Raw genomic sequence first — 16532 nt, 5'->3', positions numbered from 1 at the left:
TTCTGATAGCTATTTTCTGCAAAGCAAACAGGAACGCGTGTTATGTTTACTTTTGTTGTGAGGGAGAATACAAATAGCCGAGAATACCCTCGATTCCTCGACCTAGGGCTAATAGCCCTGCACGCTTCCGCTGCGCACTCTGCTCCTTAAACCAGGAGCTACAACATTACTGCCCTGCGGTAACCACACAATTATTCACTTCCTCAATTTTTCTTTCAACAAGAACAGACGTTTGAACACACTGATACTGGTCAGCACAGTTCAGATAATTAACTTTCGTGCGGAATGGTTGTTCTGTGGAAGGTGATGTGATTTCTTCAGTGACGTTGTTCTGATGGGAAAGTGGGGAGTGACTGGAATCACCTTTATAAAATGAAGTTCGGGGCAGCAGTTTCATCTCTCTGGGAACATTGATCACGCTGTTACAGACTTCCTCAAACTTTGCCTCAAGTCCGACCACAAAAAAAAAAAGAGCACCGAGCAGAGTGGCGCAGCGGGAGCGTGCTGGGCCCATAACCCAGAGGTCGATGGATCGAAACCATCCTCTGCTATTCGTGCTCTCAATCACACCAAACGGAAAAAGTTGCTATTTGTCAGCAGCACATCTGCCTTTTTCTTTATTGGTACCAAAGTTTTGCTTTCAGTCTTATCCACTCTTTGACACCTGTTCTTCAGCTAGCCACAGTACAGTCGAGGTGATTAAGTTGACTTCTCCCAGAACACTCTTCTGCCGCCTCAACTGGATGAACGTTCACCTGATTGGACACTGGAGGGGTTCTTCGGCTACTTGTCTGTGAGAGCAGCACCGGAAGCAGCTGTGGAGAGAGATTGCAGTCGCCAGAATGCAACACTCCAATTAGATACTTCACGCCCTCAGATCTTAGACTTTCAAAACCTTCGTCTGAGGAACAGGTAGAGCGGTATATCGGACCTTGCTGATTAGAGGAAACTGATCAATGCAGCAATGAGAAGCTCCTTAACCACCAGCGGTTTGGACAATGATGGCACTCAGATACAGGACTCTGGCTGGGGTTCAAAAGTAGGGAAAGCATGTCTTGTTTGAAATGTAATAAAGATGAAGAAAGACTTTAAGTCGATTTGTGCACGGATCTTAGTTTTTGCGTCAACGCATCAGGATGGCCGAGCGGTCTAAGGCGCTGCGTTCAGGTCGCGGTCTCTTCTGGAGGCGTGGGTTCGAATCCCACTCCTGATATTGCCTTTTACTCCACGAGGTTAAATTTCTCCAGCACGATTTTCAACCTCAGGAAGATCCAATCCCTCCCTTTCAATGGAAAAGCGTTGGTCTCAGTACATGAGATTCCCGCTTAAATACGCACAGCAAGACCTCACCGGCAAAAGCCCAGCTCATGACTCGACAATCTGCTTCGGTGAGTCTGGTTGAGGAATTCATATTGATCCCAAGAGAAGGTTAAAATTCGTCTTCTCTTGTAAATTGTCTGGCAGGTTGGATTGTTCACATCCGTCCAAGAGGGGAAGTTGGGGACTCGGTTTCTATTGTGATTCATTGCTCGATAAAGCTTTATTTCCTTATTGGCCCCCTGTGAGTTATTACTGGATACCGTTATATATCTATATTGCCCCTCTGTGGGGTACGATTGGATAACGTTTCCCGACCAGCTTTGACTAAGGGTCACCTGGACACGAAACGTCAGCTCATTTCTCTCCCTCCAGATGCTGTCAGATCTGCTGAGACTTTAAAGCATTTTCTCTGTGGTTCCCTATGTGTGAGCTTTACAATGTTGTAATGTGTCATGCTGTCTCTTTCATTCTTGGGACGAATGCCGGGATGAGACTGCAAGAAAGTTTCTGATAGCTATTTGCTGCAAAGAAAACAGGAACGTGTGTTATGTTTACTTTTGTTGTGAGGGAGAATGCAAATAGCCGAGAAGACCCTCGATTCCTCGACCTCGGGCTAATAGCCCTGCACGCTTCCGCTGCGTACTCTGCTCCTTAAACCAGGAGCTACAACATTACTGCCTTGCAGTAACCACACAATTATTCACTTCCTCATTTTTTTCTTTCAACAAGAACAGACGTTTGAGCACACAGATACTGGTCAGCACAGTTCAGATAATTAACATTCGTGCGGGATGGTTGTTCTGTGGAAGGTGATGTGATTTCTTCTTTGACGTTGTTCTGATGGGAAAGTGGGGAGTGACTGGAATCACCTTTATAAAATGAAGCCCGGGGCAGCAGTTTCATCTCTCTGGGAACATTGATCACGCTGTTACAGACCTCCTCAAACTTTGCCTCAAGTCCGAGCACAAAAAAAATGAGCACCGAGCAGAGTGGCGCAGCGGAAGCGTGCTGGGCCCATAACCCAGAGGTCGATGGATCGAAACCATCCTCTGCTATTCGTACTCTCAATCACACCAAACGGAAAAAGGTTGCTATATGTCAGCAGCACATCTGCCTTTTTCTTTATTGGTACCAAAGTTTTGCTTTCAGTCTTATCCACTCTTTGACACCTGTTCTTCAGCTAGCCACAGTACAGTCGAGGTGACTAAGTTGACTTCTCCCAGAACACTCTTCTGCCGCCTCTACTGGATGAACGTTTACCTGATTGGACAGTGGAGGGGTTCTTCGGCTACTTGTCTGTGAGAGCAGCACCGGAAGCAGCTGTGGGGAGAGATTGCAGTCGCCAGAATGCAACTCTCCAATTAGATACTTCACGTCCTCAGATCTTAGACTTTCAAAACCTTCGTCTGAGGAACAGATAGAGCGGTATATCGGACCTTGCTGATTAGGGGAAACTGATCAATACAGCAATGAGAAGCTCCTTAACCACCAGTGGTTTGGACAAGGATGGCACTCAGATACAGGACTCTGGCTGGGGTTCAAAAGTAGGGAAAGCATGTCTTGTTTGAGATGTAATGAAGATGAAGACAGACTTTAAGTCGATTTGTGCACGGATCTTAGTTTTTGCGTCAACGCATCAGGATGGCCGAGCGGTCTAAGGCGCTGCGTTCAGGTCGCAGTCTCTTCTGGAGGCGTGGGTTCGAATCCCACTCCTGATATTGCCTTTTACTCCACGAGGTTAAATTCCTCCAGCAAGATTTTCAACCTCAGGAAGATCCAATACCTCCCTTTCAATGGAAAAGCGTTGGTCTCAGTACATGAGATTCCCGCTTAAATACGCACAGCAAGACCCCACCGGGAAAAACCCAGCTCATGACTCGAAAATCTGCTTCGGTGAGTCTGGTTGAGGAATTTATATTGATCCCAAGAGAAGGGTAAAATTCGTCTTCTCTTGTAAATAGTCTGGCAGGTTGGATTGTTCACATCCGTCCAAGAGGGGAAGTTGGGGACTCGGCTTCTATTGTGATTCATTGCTCGATAAAGCTTTATTTCCTTATTGGCCCCCTGTGAGTTATTACTGGATATCGTTATATATCTATATTTCCCCTCTGTGGGGTACGACTGGATAACGTTTCCCGAGCAGCTTTGACTAAGGGTCACCTGGACACGAAACGTCAGCTCATTTCTCTCCCTCCAGATGCTGTCAGATCTGCTGAGACTTTAAAGCATTTTCTCTGTGGTTCCCTATGTGTGAGCTTTACAATGTTGTAATGTGTCATGCTGTCTCTTTCATTCTTGGGACTAATGCCGGGATGAGACTGCAAGAAAGTTTCTGATAGCTATTTTCTGCAAAGCAAACAGGAACGTGTGTTATGTTTACTTTTGGTGTGAGGGAGAATGTAAATAGCAGAGATTACCCTCGATTCCTCGACCTCGGGCTAATGACCCAGCACGCTTCCGCTGCGCACTCTGCTCCTTAAACCAGGAGCTACAACATTACTGCCCTGCAGTAACCACACAACTATTCACTTCCTTATTTTTTTCTTTCAACAAGAACACACGTTTGAGCTCACTGATTCTGGTTAGCATAGTTCAGATACTTTACTTTCGTGCGGAATGGTTGTTCTGTGAAGGTGATGTGATTTCTTCTGTGACGTTGTTCTGATGGGAAAGTGTGGAGTGACTGGAATCATCTTCATAGAATGAAGTTCGGGGCGGTGGATTCGCCTCTCTGGGAATATTGATCACACTGTTAGAGATTTCTTCAAACTTTGCCTCAATACCGACCACGGAAAGAATGAGCCACGATCCGCGCAGCATAGCGGGAGTGTTCTGTGCCCATAACCCAGAGGTCGATCGATCGAAATCATTCTCTGCTATTCGTATTCTCACTCACAGCAAACGGAAACAAGTTGCTGTTTGTCAGCAGCACATGGGCCTTTTTCTTTATTAGTATCAAAGTTTTGCTTTCAGTCTGATCCGCTCTTTCACACCTGGTCTTCAGCTAACCACAGTACAGTCGAGGTGACTAAGTTGATTTCTCCCAGAACACTCTTCTGCCGCCTCGACTGGATGAACGTTCACCTGATTGGACACTGAAGGGGTTCTTCGGCTACTTGTCTGTGAAAGCAGCACCGGAAGCAGCTGTGGAGACATATTGCAGTTGCCAGAATGCAACTCTCCAATTGGATTCTTCACGTCCTCAGATCTTAGACTTTCAATACCTTCGACTGAGGAACAGGTAGAGTGGATATCGGACCTTGTTGATTAGAGCAAACTGAACAATGCAGCAATGAGAAGCTCCTTAACCATCAGCGGTTTGGACAAGAATGGCACTCAGATACAGGACACTGGCTGTGGTTCAAAAGTAGGGAAAGCATATCTTGTTTGAAATGAAATAAAGATGAAGACAGACTTTAAGTCGATTTGTGCACGGATCTTAGCTTCGGTTTCAACGCATCAGGGTACCCGAGCGGTCTCTTCTGGAGGCGTGGGTTCGAATCCCACTCCTGATATTGCCTTTTACTCCACGAGGTTAAATTTCTCCAGCAAGATGTTCAACCTCAGGAAGGTCCAATACCTCCCTTTCAATGGAAAAGCGTTGGTCTCAGGACATGAGATTCCAGCTTAAATATGCACAGCAAGACCCCACCGGCAGAAGCCCAGTTCATGACTCGATAATCTGCTTCAGTTACTCTGGTTGAGGAATTAATATTGATCGCAAGAGAAGGGTAAAATTCGTCTTCTCTTGTAAATAGTCTGGCAGGTTGGATTGTTCACATCCGTCCAAGAGGGGAAGTTGGGGACTCGGTTTCCATTGTGATTCATTGCTCGATAAAGCTTTATTTCCTTATTGGCCCCCTGTGAATTATTACTGGATACCGTTATATATCTATATTGCCCCTCTGTGGGGTACGATTGGATAACGTTTACCGAGCAGCTTTGACTAAGGGTCACCTGGACACGAAACGTCAGCTCATTTCTCTCCCTCCAGATGCTGTCAGATCTGCTGAGACTTTAAAGCATTTTCTCTGTGGTTCCCTATGTGTGAGCTTTACAATGTTGTAATGTGTCATGCTGTCTCTTTCATTCTTGGGACGAATGCCGGGATGAGACTGCAAGAAAGTTTCTGATAGCTATTTGCTGCAAAGAAAACAGGAACGTGTGTTATGTTTACTTTTGTTGTGAGGGAGAATGCAAATAGCAGAGAATACCCTCGATTCCTCGACCTCGGGCTAAGAGCCCTGCACGCTTCCGCTGCGTACTCTGCTCCTTAAACCAGGAGCTACAACATTACTGCCCTGCGGTAACCACACAATTATTCACTTCCTCATTTTTTTCTTTCAACAAGAACAGACGTTTGAGCACACTGATACTGGTCAGCACAGTTCAGATAATTGACTTTCGTGCGGAATGGTTGTTCTGTGGAAGGTGATGTGATTTCTTCTGTGACGTTGTTCTGATGGGAAAGTGGGGAGTGACTGGAATCACCTTTATAAAATGAAGTTCGGGGCAGCAGTTTCATCTCTCTGGGAACATTGATCACGCTGTTACAGACTTCCTCAAACTTTGCCTCAAGTCCGACCACAAAAAAAAGGAGCACCGAGCAGAGTGGCGCAGCGGAAGCGTGCTGGGCCTATAACCCAGAGGTTGATGGATTGAAACCATCTTCTGCTATTCGTACTCTCAATCACACCAAACGGAAACTAGTTGCTATTTGTCGGCAGCACATCTGCCTTTTTCTTTATTGGTACCAAAGTTTTGCTTTCAGTCTTATCCACTCTTTGACACCTGTTCTTCAGCTAGCCACAGTACAGTCGAGGTGACTAAGTTGACTTCTCCCAGAACACACTTCTGCCGCCTCTACTAGATGAACGTTTACCTGATTGGACAGTGGAGGGGTTCTTCGGCTACTTGTCTGTGAGAGCAGCACCGGAAGCAGCTGTGGAGAGAGATTGCAGTCGCCAGAATGCAACTCTCCAATTAGATACTTCACGCCCTCAGATCTTAGACTTTCAAAACCTTCGTCTGAGGAACAGATAGAGCGGTATATCGGACCTTGCTGATTAGAGGAAACGGATCAATGCAGCAATGAGAAGCTCCTTAACCACCAGCGGTTTGGACAAGGATGGCACTCAGATACAGGACTCTGGCTGGGATTCAAAAGTAGGGAAAGCATGTCTTGTTTGAAATGTAATAAAGATGAAGACAGACTTTAAGTCGATTTGTGCACGGATCTTAGTTTTTGCGTCAACGCATCAGGATGGCCGAGCGGTCTAAGGCGCTGCGTTCAAGTCGCAGTCTCTTCTGAAGGCGTGGGTTCGAATCCCACTCGTGATACTGCCTTTTACTCCACGAGGTTAAATTTCTCCAGCACGATTTTCAACCTCAGGAAGATCTAATACCTCCCTTTCAATGGAAAAGCGTTGGTCTCAGTACATGAGATTCCCGCTTCAATACGCACAGCAAGACCTCACCGGCAAAAGCCCAGCTCATGACTCGACAATCTGCTTCGGTGAGTCTGGTTGAGGAATTCATATTGATCCCAAGAGAAGGTTAAAATTCGTCTTCTCTTGTAAATTGTCTGGCAGGTTGGATTGTTCACATCCGTCCAAGAGGGGAAGTTGGGGACTCGGTTTCTATTGTGATTCATTGCTCGATAAAGCTTTATTTCCTTATTGGCCCCCTGTGAGTTATTACTGGATACCGTTATATATCTATATTGCCCCTCTGTGGTGTACGATTTGATAACGTTTCCCGAGCAGCTTTGACTAAGGGTCACCTGGACACGAAACGTCAGCTCATTTCTCTCCCTCCAGATGCTGTCAGATCTGCTGAGACTTTAAAGCATTTTCTCTGTGGTTCCCTATGTGTGAGCTTTACAATGTTGTAATGTGTCATGCTGTCTCTTTCATTCTTGGGACGAATGCCGGGATGAGACTGCAAGAAAGTTTCTGATAGCTATTTGCTGCAAAGAAAACAGGAACGTGTGTTATGTTTACTTTTGTTGTGAGGGAGAATGCAAATAGCAGAGAAGACCCTCGATTCCTCGACCTCGGGCTAATAGCCCTGCACGCTTCCGCTGCGTACTCTGCTCCTTAAACCAGGAGCTACAACATTACTGCCCTGCAGTAACCACACAATTATTCACTTCCTCATTTTTTTCTTTCAACAAGAACAGACGTTTGAGCACACAGATACTGGTCAGCACAGTTCAGATAATTAACATTCGTGCGGAATGGTTGTTCTGTGGAAGGTGATGTGATTTCTTCTGTGACGTTGTTCTGATGGGAAAGTGGGGAGTGACTGGAATCACCTTTATAAAATGAAGCCCGGGGCAGGAGTTTCATCTCTCTGGGAACATTGATCACGCTGTTACAGACTTCCTCAAACTTTGCCTCAAGTCCGAGCACAAAAAAAATGAGCACCGAGCAGAGTGGCGCAGCGGAAGCGTGCTGGGCCCATAACCCAGAGGTCGATGGATCGAAGCCATCCTCTGCTATTCGTACTCTCAATCACACCAAACGGAAAAAGGTTGCTATATGTCAGCAGCACATCTGCCTTTTTCTTTATTGGTACCAAAGTTTTGCTTTCAGTCTTATCCACTCTTTGACACCTGTTCTTCAGCTAGCCACAGTACAGTCGAGGTGACTAAGTTGACTTCTCCCAGAACACTCTTCTGCCGCCTCTACTGGATGAACGTTTACCTGATTGGACAGTGGAGGGGTTCTTCGGCTACTTGTCTGTGAGAGCAGCACCGGAAGCAGCTGTGGGGAGAGATTGCAGTCGCCAGAATGCAACTCTCCAATTAGATACTTCACGTCCTCAGATCTTAGACTTTCAAAACCTTCGTCTGAGGAACAGATAGAGCGGTATATCGGACCTTGCTGATTAGAGGAAACTGATCAATACAGCAATGAGAAGCTCCTTAACCACCAGTGGTTTGGACAAGGATGGCACTCAGATACAGGACTCTGGCTGGGGTTCAAAAGTAGGGAAAGCATGTCTTGTTTGAGATGTAATGAAGATGAAGACAGACTTTAAGTCGATTTGTGCACGGATCTTAGTTTTTGCGTCAACGCATCAGGATGGCCGAGCGGTCTAAGGCGCTGCGTTCAGGTCGCAGTCTCTTCTGGAGGCGTGGGTTCGAATCCCACTCCTGATATTGCCTTTTACTCCACGAGGTTAAATTCCTCCAGCAAGATTTTCAACCTCAGGAAGATTTCAATGGAAAAGCGTTGGTCTCAGTACATGAGATTCCCGCTTAAATACGCACAGCAAGACCCCACCGGGAAAAACCCAGCTCATGACTCGAAAATCTGCTTCGGTGAGTCTGGTTGAGGAATTTATATTGATCCCAAGAGAAGGGTAAAATTCGTCTTCTCTTGTAAATAGTCTGGCAGGTTGGATTGTTCACATCCGTCCAAGAGGGGAAGTTGGGGACTCGGCTTCTATTGTGATTCATTGCTCGATAAAGCTTTATTTCCTTATTGGCCCCCTGTGAGTTATTACTGGATATCGTTATATATCTATATTTCCCCTCTGTGGGGTACGACTGGATAACGTTTCCCGAGCAGCTTTGACTAAGGGTCACCTGGACACGAAACGTCAGCTCATTTCTCTCCCTCCAGATGCTGTCAGATCTGCTGAGACTTTAAAGCATTTTCTCTGTGGTTCCCTATGTGTGAGCTTTACAATGTTGTAATGTGTCATGCTGTCTCTTTCATTCTTGGGACTAATGCCGGGATGAGACTGCAAGAAAGTTTCTGATAGCTATTTTCTGCAAAGCAAACAGGAACGTGTGTTATGTTTACTTTTGGTGTGAGGGAGAATGTAAATAGCAGAGATTACCCTCGATTCCTCGACCTCGGGCTAATGACCCAGCACGCTTCCGCTGCGCACTCTGCTCCTTAAACCAGGAGCTACAACATTACTGCCCTGCAGTAACCACACAACTATTCACTTCCTTATTTTTTTCTTTCAACAAGAACACACGTTTGAGCTCACTGATTCTGGTTAGCATAGTTCAGATACTTTACTTTCGTGCGGAATGGTTGTTCTGTGAAGGTGATGTGATTTCTTCTGTGACGTTGTTCTGATGGGAAAGTGTGGAGTGACTGGAATCATCTTCATAGAATGAAGTTCGGGGCGGTGGATTCGCCTCTCTGGGAATATTGATCACACTGTTAGAGATTTCTTCAAACTTTGCCTCAATACCGACCACGGAAAGAATGAGCCACGATCCGCGCAGCATAGCGGGAGTGTTCTGTGCCCATAACCCAGAGGTCGATCGATCGAAATCATTCTCTGCTATTCGTATTCTCACTCACAGCAAACGGAAACAAGTTGCTGTTTGTCAGCAGCACATGGGCCTTTTTCTTTATTAGTATCAAAGTTTTGCTTTCAGTCTGATCCGCTCTTTCACACCTGGTCTTCAGCTAACCACAGTACAGTCGAGGTGACTAAGTTGATTTCTCCCAGAACACTCTTCTGCCGCCTCGACTGGATGAACGTTCACCTGATTGGACACTGAAGGGGTTCTTCGGCTACTTGTCTGTGAAAGCAGCACCGGAAGCAGCTGTGGAGACATATTGCAGTTGCCAGAATGCAACTCTCCAATTGGATTCTTCACGTCCTCAGATCTTAGACTTTCAATACCTTCGACTGAGGAACAGGTAGAGTGGATATCGGACCTTGTTGATTAGAGCAAACTGAACAATGCAGCAATGAGAAGCTCCTTAACCATCAGCGGTTTGGACAAGAATGGCACTCAGATACAGGACACTGGCTGTGGTTCAAAAGTAGGGAAAGCATATCTTGTTTGAAATGAAATAAAGATGAAGACAGACTTTAAGTCGATTTGTGCACGGATCTTAGCTTCGGTTTCAACGCATCAGGGTACCCGAGCGGTCTCTTCTGGAGGCGTGGGTTCGAATCCCACTCCTGATATTGCCTTTTACTCCACGAGGTTAAATTTCTCCAGCAAGATGTTCAACCTCAGGAAGGTCCAATACCTCCCTTTCAATGGAAAAGCGTTGGTCTCAGGACATGAGATTCCAGCTTAAATATGCACAGCAAGACCCCACCGGCAGAAGCCCAGTTCATGACTCGATAATCTGCTTCAGTGACTCTGGTTGAGGAATTAATATTGATCGCAAGAGAAGGGTAAAATTCGTCTTCTCTTGTAAATAATCTGGCAGGTTGGATTGTTCACATCCGTCCAAGAGGGGAAGTTGGGGACTCGGTTTCTATTGTGATTCATTGCTCGATAAAGCTTTATTTCCTTATTGGCCCCCTGTGAGTTATTACTGGATATCGTTATATATCTATATTGCCCCTCTGTGGGGTACTGCTGGATAACGTTTCCCGAGCAGCTTTGACTAAGAGTCACCTGGACACGAAACGTCAGCTCATTTCTCTCTCTCCAGATGCTGTCAGATCTGCTGAGACTTTAAAGCATTTTCTCTGTGGTTCCCTATGTGTGAGCTTTACAATGTTGTAATGTGTCATGCTGTCTCTTTCATTCTTGGGACTAATGTCGGGATGAGACTGCAAGAAAGTTTCTGATAGCTATTTTCTGCAAAGCAAATAGGAACGTGTGTTTTGTTAACTTTTGGTGTGAGGGAGAATGCTAAAAGCAGAGAATATCCTCGACCTCGGGCTAATGGCCCAGCACGCTTCCGCTGCGGCACTCTGCTCCTTCAACCAGGAGCTACAACATTACTGCCCTGCGGTAGCCACACAACTATTCACTTCCTCATTTTTTTCTTTCAACAAGAACACACGTTTGAGCACACTGATTCTGGTCAGCATAGTTCAGATACTTTACTTTCGTGCTGAATGGTTGTTCTGTGATGGTGATGTGATTTCTTCTGGGACGTTGTTCTGATGGGAAAGTGGGGAGTGACTGGAATCACCTTCATAAACTGAAGTTCGGGGCGGCAGTTTCGCCTCTCTGGGGACATTGATCACGTTATTACAGATTTCCTCAAACGTTGCCTCAAGTCCGACCACGAAAATTATTTGCTACGAGCCGAATGGCACCGCGGGAGTGTGCTGGGCTCAAAACCCAGATGACGATGGATCGAAACCATCCTTTGCTATTCGTATTCTCACTCACACCAAACGGAAAAAGATGCTACTTGTCAGCAGCACAGATGCCAATTTTTTTATTAGTATCAAAGTTTTGCTTTCAGTCTGATCCGCTCTTTGACACCTGTTCTTCAGCTAACCACAGTACAGTCGAGGTGACCAAGTTGACCTCTCCCAGCACACTCTTCTGCCGCCTCTACTGGATTAACGTTCACCTGATTGGGCACTGGAGGGATTCTTCGGCTAATTGTCTGTGAAAGCAGAACCGGAAGAAGCTGTGGAGAGAATTGCAGTCGCCAGAGCGCAACTCTCCAATTAGATACTTCATTCGCTAAGATCTTAGACTTTCAATACCTTCGTGTGAGGAACAGGTAGAGCGGGAATTCGGGCCTTGTTGATGACAGCAAACTGATCAATACAGCAATGGCAAGCTCCTTAAACTTCCAGCTGTTTGGACAAGGATGGCACTCAGACACAGGACTCTGGCAGGTGTTCAAAAGTAGGAAAAGCATATCTTGTTTGAAATGAAATAACGATGAAGATAGACTTTAAGTCGATTTGTGCACGGATCTTCGCTTCGAAGACAACGCATTAGGATGGCCGAGCGGTCTGCGTTGAGGTCGCAGTCTCTGCTGGAGGCGTGGGTTTGAATCCCATTCCTGATATTGACTTTTCCTCCGCGAGGTTAAATTTCCCCCGCAATATTTCAACCTCAGGAAGATCCAATCCCTCCCATTCAACGGAAAAGTGTTGGTCTCAGGACATGCGATTCCTGCTTAAATACGCTCAGCAATACCCTCCAGGCAGAAGCCCATGTAACGACTCGATAATCTGCTTAATGACTCTGGTTGAGGAATTCAAATGGATCACAGGACTCCGGCTAAAATTAATCTTCTTTTGTTGTACATCGGTCTGGCTGGTTGGGTTGTTCTCATCCGTCCGAGACGGGAAGTTGGGAACACGGTATCTATTGTGATTTATTTCTAGTTAATGCTTTATTAACGTTTTGCCCCCCTGTGAGGTATTACTGGATATCGTTATATCTCTATATTGCCCCTGTGTGTGGTACTACTGGATGACGTTTGCAGTCCAGCTTTGACAAAGGTTCTCCTGGCCTCGAAACATTAGCTCTTTTCTCTCCCTACAGATGCTGGGAGACTTGCTGAGATTTTAAAGCATTTTCTCTGTGGTTCCCTATTTGTGACATTTACAATGTTGTAATTTGTCATGCTGTCTCCTTCATTCCTGGGACTAATGTCGGGATGAGAGTACAATAGAGTTTTGACTACAATAGAAATTTGCTGCAAAGCAAACAGGATCGTGCGTTATGTTTACTTTTGGCGTGAGGAAGAATGTATATTTTGCTTTCGTGCTGCATGGTTGTTCTGTGAAGGTGATGTGATTTCTTCTGTGACGTTGTTCTGATGGGAAAGTGGGGAGTGACTGGCATCACTTTTACAGAAAGAAGTTCGGGCCGGAAGTTTCACCTCCCTGGGAACGTTGATCAAGCTGTTACCGAATACTTCAAACTTTGCCTTATGTCCGACCGCGAATAGCTCAACCACGAGCGGACTGGCGCAGCGGGAGGGTGGTGGGCCCATAGCCCAGCAGTCGCTGGAACAAAACCATCGTCTGCTATTTGTATTCTCACTCACACCAAAAGCAAACAAGGCGCTATCTCCCAGCAGCACATCTGCCTTTTTCTTTATTAGTATCAACATTTTCCTTTCAGTATGATCTGCTCCTTGACACCTGTTCTTCAGCTACCCACAGTATAGTCGAGGTGACTAAGTTGACTTCTCCCAGAACTCCCTTCTGCCGCCTCTACTGGATGAACTTTCACCTGTTTGGACACTGGAGGGGTTCTTCGGCTGTGAAAGCAGCACCGGAAGCAGCTGTGGAGAGAGATTCCAGTCGCCAGGATGCATCTCTCCAATTGGATACTTCACGTCGCTCAGATCTTCGTCTCTCAATACCTTCGTGTGAGGAACAGGTTATAATGAAAAAATATATCATTTGAACCATGAATGTGAACCTGGAAAAGACTGAGATTTGAAATGAAATGGAAAGGTCCCACAAAGGGTTAACAGCCGCAGGTTGTTTAAAATACAGATAGCTTCGCAGGCGTTAAAGAAAACAGATATGGACAAATCAACCTGGTTTTAAAGTTAAAAAGACATTCAATCAATTTAAAATCTTAAGTTATATAAACGGGAACAGTATTTCACACTTCCTGAGAAGTGCATTATTTTACTGAACAATTAAAAAAGGAACAACCAGGATCTTAGATTTAAATTGGGGGAGAAGGTTAAGCGGGAAACCTTGCTGACGCCACTTAAATATGAGACAACTGCTTTCCAGCTAAGAAACACATGAGGTGGCACGTTTCTACCATAATTTACACATTTTTGACGTTAAAAATCTTTTAGCAAATAATCAGGTCATAGGGTATAGGTCCAAGCCAGATAAGGTTAGAAATATAGGGGGCGACCTGCCGTTGACACCAGCTGACCAGTAGAAGTGCTGAGGCGAACTGCTTCGTTGAACACGAGTTCATATTTAGTATTGAGACTGAGAAAACACATCAGTAAAGACAGATATCAGAAAAGTTGCTGGCGAAGCAATAAATACATGTATTACCTGCCAAACAAAAGTATTACATGTCAAGCAGAATAAGCTAGTTCAACGACAGGGAGATTGCATTAGCTACAGTCAGCAAGCAACAGCTACATTTCAATAAATGCCATGTAGAAACTAAGTCTGCGCAAAGGGCTATATAATACCTAATAATTCAGCAGCCAGCTCTCATAGCTGCCCTCGGTCATGGGTAGGACTGAACACGGAAGCCGAGCAGAACAGCGAATCCATCAGGAAAAAAACAAAAGTTACAGGAGATAATTGTCAAGGCAGACTTGAAGGTCGAACAACTGACCAGGAAGATGCAAAGAAAATATCTTATTACTTTTCTGTAAAAACAGTGATTACATCTTTTAATTTGAAATTAAAACGAACTTAAATTGATAACCTGAAAGAGTGTTTTTCGAAAGTTTACTTCACTCTACTTAGAAAAGCCGAACCCGTGAGTGAAGCACCTGAGTGGAAAGTAAACAGAATCTTCTCTGAAGACATGGGTTATGCCGTGGGATAACATGAAACACTGGTTTGACCCGAATAGCGCCCACCTAAGTCTGCATAGGAGTCAGGGAGTGAGAATCCCTGTTCATCATTGAGAATATCTTGACCCTTTTCTGGTACAGGGGGAATTCTAAGAATAGTGGTGAGGTTTTAACTTCATGTCGCGCAACGTGGAGGGCTAGAATGTTAGAAGTTTCTGGGTAAAGCGAGGCTAGAATATTAGAAGTTTCTAGTTAAGCAGGTGGAGGTTTGAATATTAGAAGTTTCTAACCTACACAGGGAATGGAATATTAGACGATTCTAGTTCCCAAATAATTGTTAGAATATTAGAAGTTTCTAGTATATGTGTGAGGCGAACTTTACCTGCCGAGTTTAATGCGGAAAGTCATGTGTGATTGACTTTTGGAAGGATATTCTGTCGATCGGGGGGACCTAAAACTTAGTTGGGTGCGAGCGTCAGAAGACTAGAAGATACTGACCCTGAGTAAAAGTCTGCAAGACATCTTAGTAAAAGTACTGGGATTCTTGCATCCATTACTGGTAGAAGGAGGACAAAAATAAATCTTCCTTGGAGTCAAGCAGATTATGAGGGAAAGCCTAGAGAAATAGGGACGCCGAGAAAACTTTAGAAACCAAGATCAATCGACCGTTAACTAAAACAAGAAGACAGTGCCTCAGTACCCCTGGATAGGTCCCAGATAGGGTGCATATCCTGAATGTCGGAGTGCACCTGAAAGGGACAACCAGGAACAGAAATTTAGAATCCAGAAAATGGCAATTAGGGTAATCCTCTTGCTCTGAAACACGGTCAAGAGATGTGAAGCAACGGGGCGAGTGGAAGAGATTAAAAGAGGCAAAAAAAACTCCTTGATAAGGGAGGCTTATCAGAACGGAGGGGTCTCATTTTTGTTAGAATGCCTAAAACCCGATGGAATAGACATCCAAGGTCTCGGTGGATAAATGAGTGTGTGTGTGTTTAATAAGGATTTGTGAATTTCCCTTTGGTGTTTCAAGTTTTTAAAATGTTGTATTTTGCAAAACCGAGTTTCACATCAATTAGAAGTTATAAACGGCAGGTAGAAATGTGACCAATATTATGAGGTAGTAAATCAGTATGTTCAGAACTAAATTGGTCACAGCATAAACAGAAAAAGAGGTTTTACTCAGTCAGAGCTCTGTGCAGGAAAGTACTTTGAAACTAACCCGTTGAAATTGACACGGCACAGCTCCAGCAGGTTCCTCGTGCCCGAAGACTCAAAAGATAGTCAGGAGCAGGAAAAATGATGTTTAGAATGTTAAATACATGGTAGAAGGAGCTTTAGGGAATAAAGATATTAGACCAGAAGTTAGATTAGGAGAATTACTTTCAGTATCAGGAAATGAGAATCTGATGGCAGGGAAATATTCAATAAAATTTGATGCAGGAAAAATTAGGATATTAAATACCAATCGATAGCACAGAGGCAGTTTGGGTGAAGCTACCAACTAAAACTAGGTAAAAGGTAAAGAAAAGATCGTTCAGAATTTGGGTGAACATATAGTTGAATTAGAGAAGCATGGCGTCTGGAGCAAAAAGAATTATATCAGAAATGAAACATCTGACCCAGCTAAATAATAACCAAGGGATTATGATAATCCATAGGCAACCTTTCGGCAGCAAAGAAGAAACGTAATCAGCAAGGATTGTATATGGGATGGTATGAAAGTGACAAAATGTCATTACTGCAGAGAAAACCTAGCTAACGATGATGTAATTCTGAAATGATGTGCAGGATTGTGGAGAAGTGACAAACTTATTATCCCAATTAGTGAGGGAGTATATAGTTTAAAAGATGTTGGGATGACCCGGGGACATAAAATTAGCCTAACAGTGTTCAGAGACTGTATCACCGCAATGGTGCCGTGCCAGAGGGTAGACCATACCCCCAAACCGGTTGGACAAGGAGAAAAGGAATGTTGTACGAAATTAATGATTGACCCGGGAT

The 16532-nt window shown here is 44.7% G+C and overlaps 7 non-coding genes across 7 annotated transcripts; all 7 read left to right on the top strand.

Annotated features, from left to right (window-relative positions):
• Positions 1 to 479: 479 nt before the first annotated feature.
• On the top strand, positions 480 to 551 carry trnam-cau (transfer RNA methionine (anticodon CAU)). The gene has a single exon. It is a non-coding gene; the product is annotated as a tRNA-Met (tRNA).
• Positions 552 to 1130: 579 nt separating this feature from the next.
• trnal-cag (transfer RNA leucine (anticodon CAG)) lies at positions 1131 to 1213 on the top strand. The gene has a single exon. It is a non-coding gene; the product is annotated as a tRNA-Leu (tRNA).
• Positions 1214 to 2303: 1090 nt separating this feature from the next.
• Positions 2304 to 2375, top strand: trnam-cau (transfer RNA methionine (anticodon CAU)). The gene has a single exon. It is a non-coding gene; the product is annotated as a tRNA-Met (tRNA).
• Positions 2376 to 2955: 580 nt separating this feature from the next.
• On the top strand, positions 2956 to 3038 carry trnal-cag (transfer RNA leucine (anticodon CAG)). The gene has a single exon. It is a non-coding gene; the product is annotated as a tRNA-Leu (tRNA).
• A 3539-nt stretch (positions 3039 to 6577) lies between these two features.
• Positions 6578 to 6660, top strand: trnal-caa (transfer RNA leucine (anticodon CAA)). The gene has a single exon. It is a non-coding gene; the product is annotated as a tRNA-Leu (tRNA).
• A 1090-nt stretch (positions 6661 to 7750) lies between these two features.
• Positions 7751 to 7822, top strand: trnam-cau (transfer RNA methionine (anticodon CAU)). The gene has a single exon. It is a non-coding gene; the product is annotated as a tRNA-Met (tRNA).
• Positions 7823 to 8402: 580 nt separating this feature from the next.
• Positions 8403 to 8485, top strand: trnal-cag (transfer RNA leucine (anticodon CAG)). The gene has a single exon. It is a non-coding gene; the product is annotated as a tRNA-Leu (tRNA).
• The last annotated feature ends 8047 nt before the right edge of the window (positions 8486 to 16532 follow it).

Source organism: Scyliorhinus torazame, chromosome 24 (assembly GCF_047496885.1).
Source record: "Scyliorhinus torazame isolate Kashiwa2021f chromosome 24, sScyTor2.1, whole genome shotgun sequence".
Lineage (NCBI taxonomy): Eukaryota > Metazoa > Chordata > Chondrichthyes > Carcharhiniformes > Scyliorhinidae > Scyliorhinus > Scyliorhinus torazame.
Note: the sequence above shows the minus strand (reverse complement) of the source record. Positions and strands in the feature narration are given on the sequence as shown.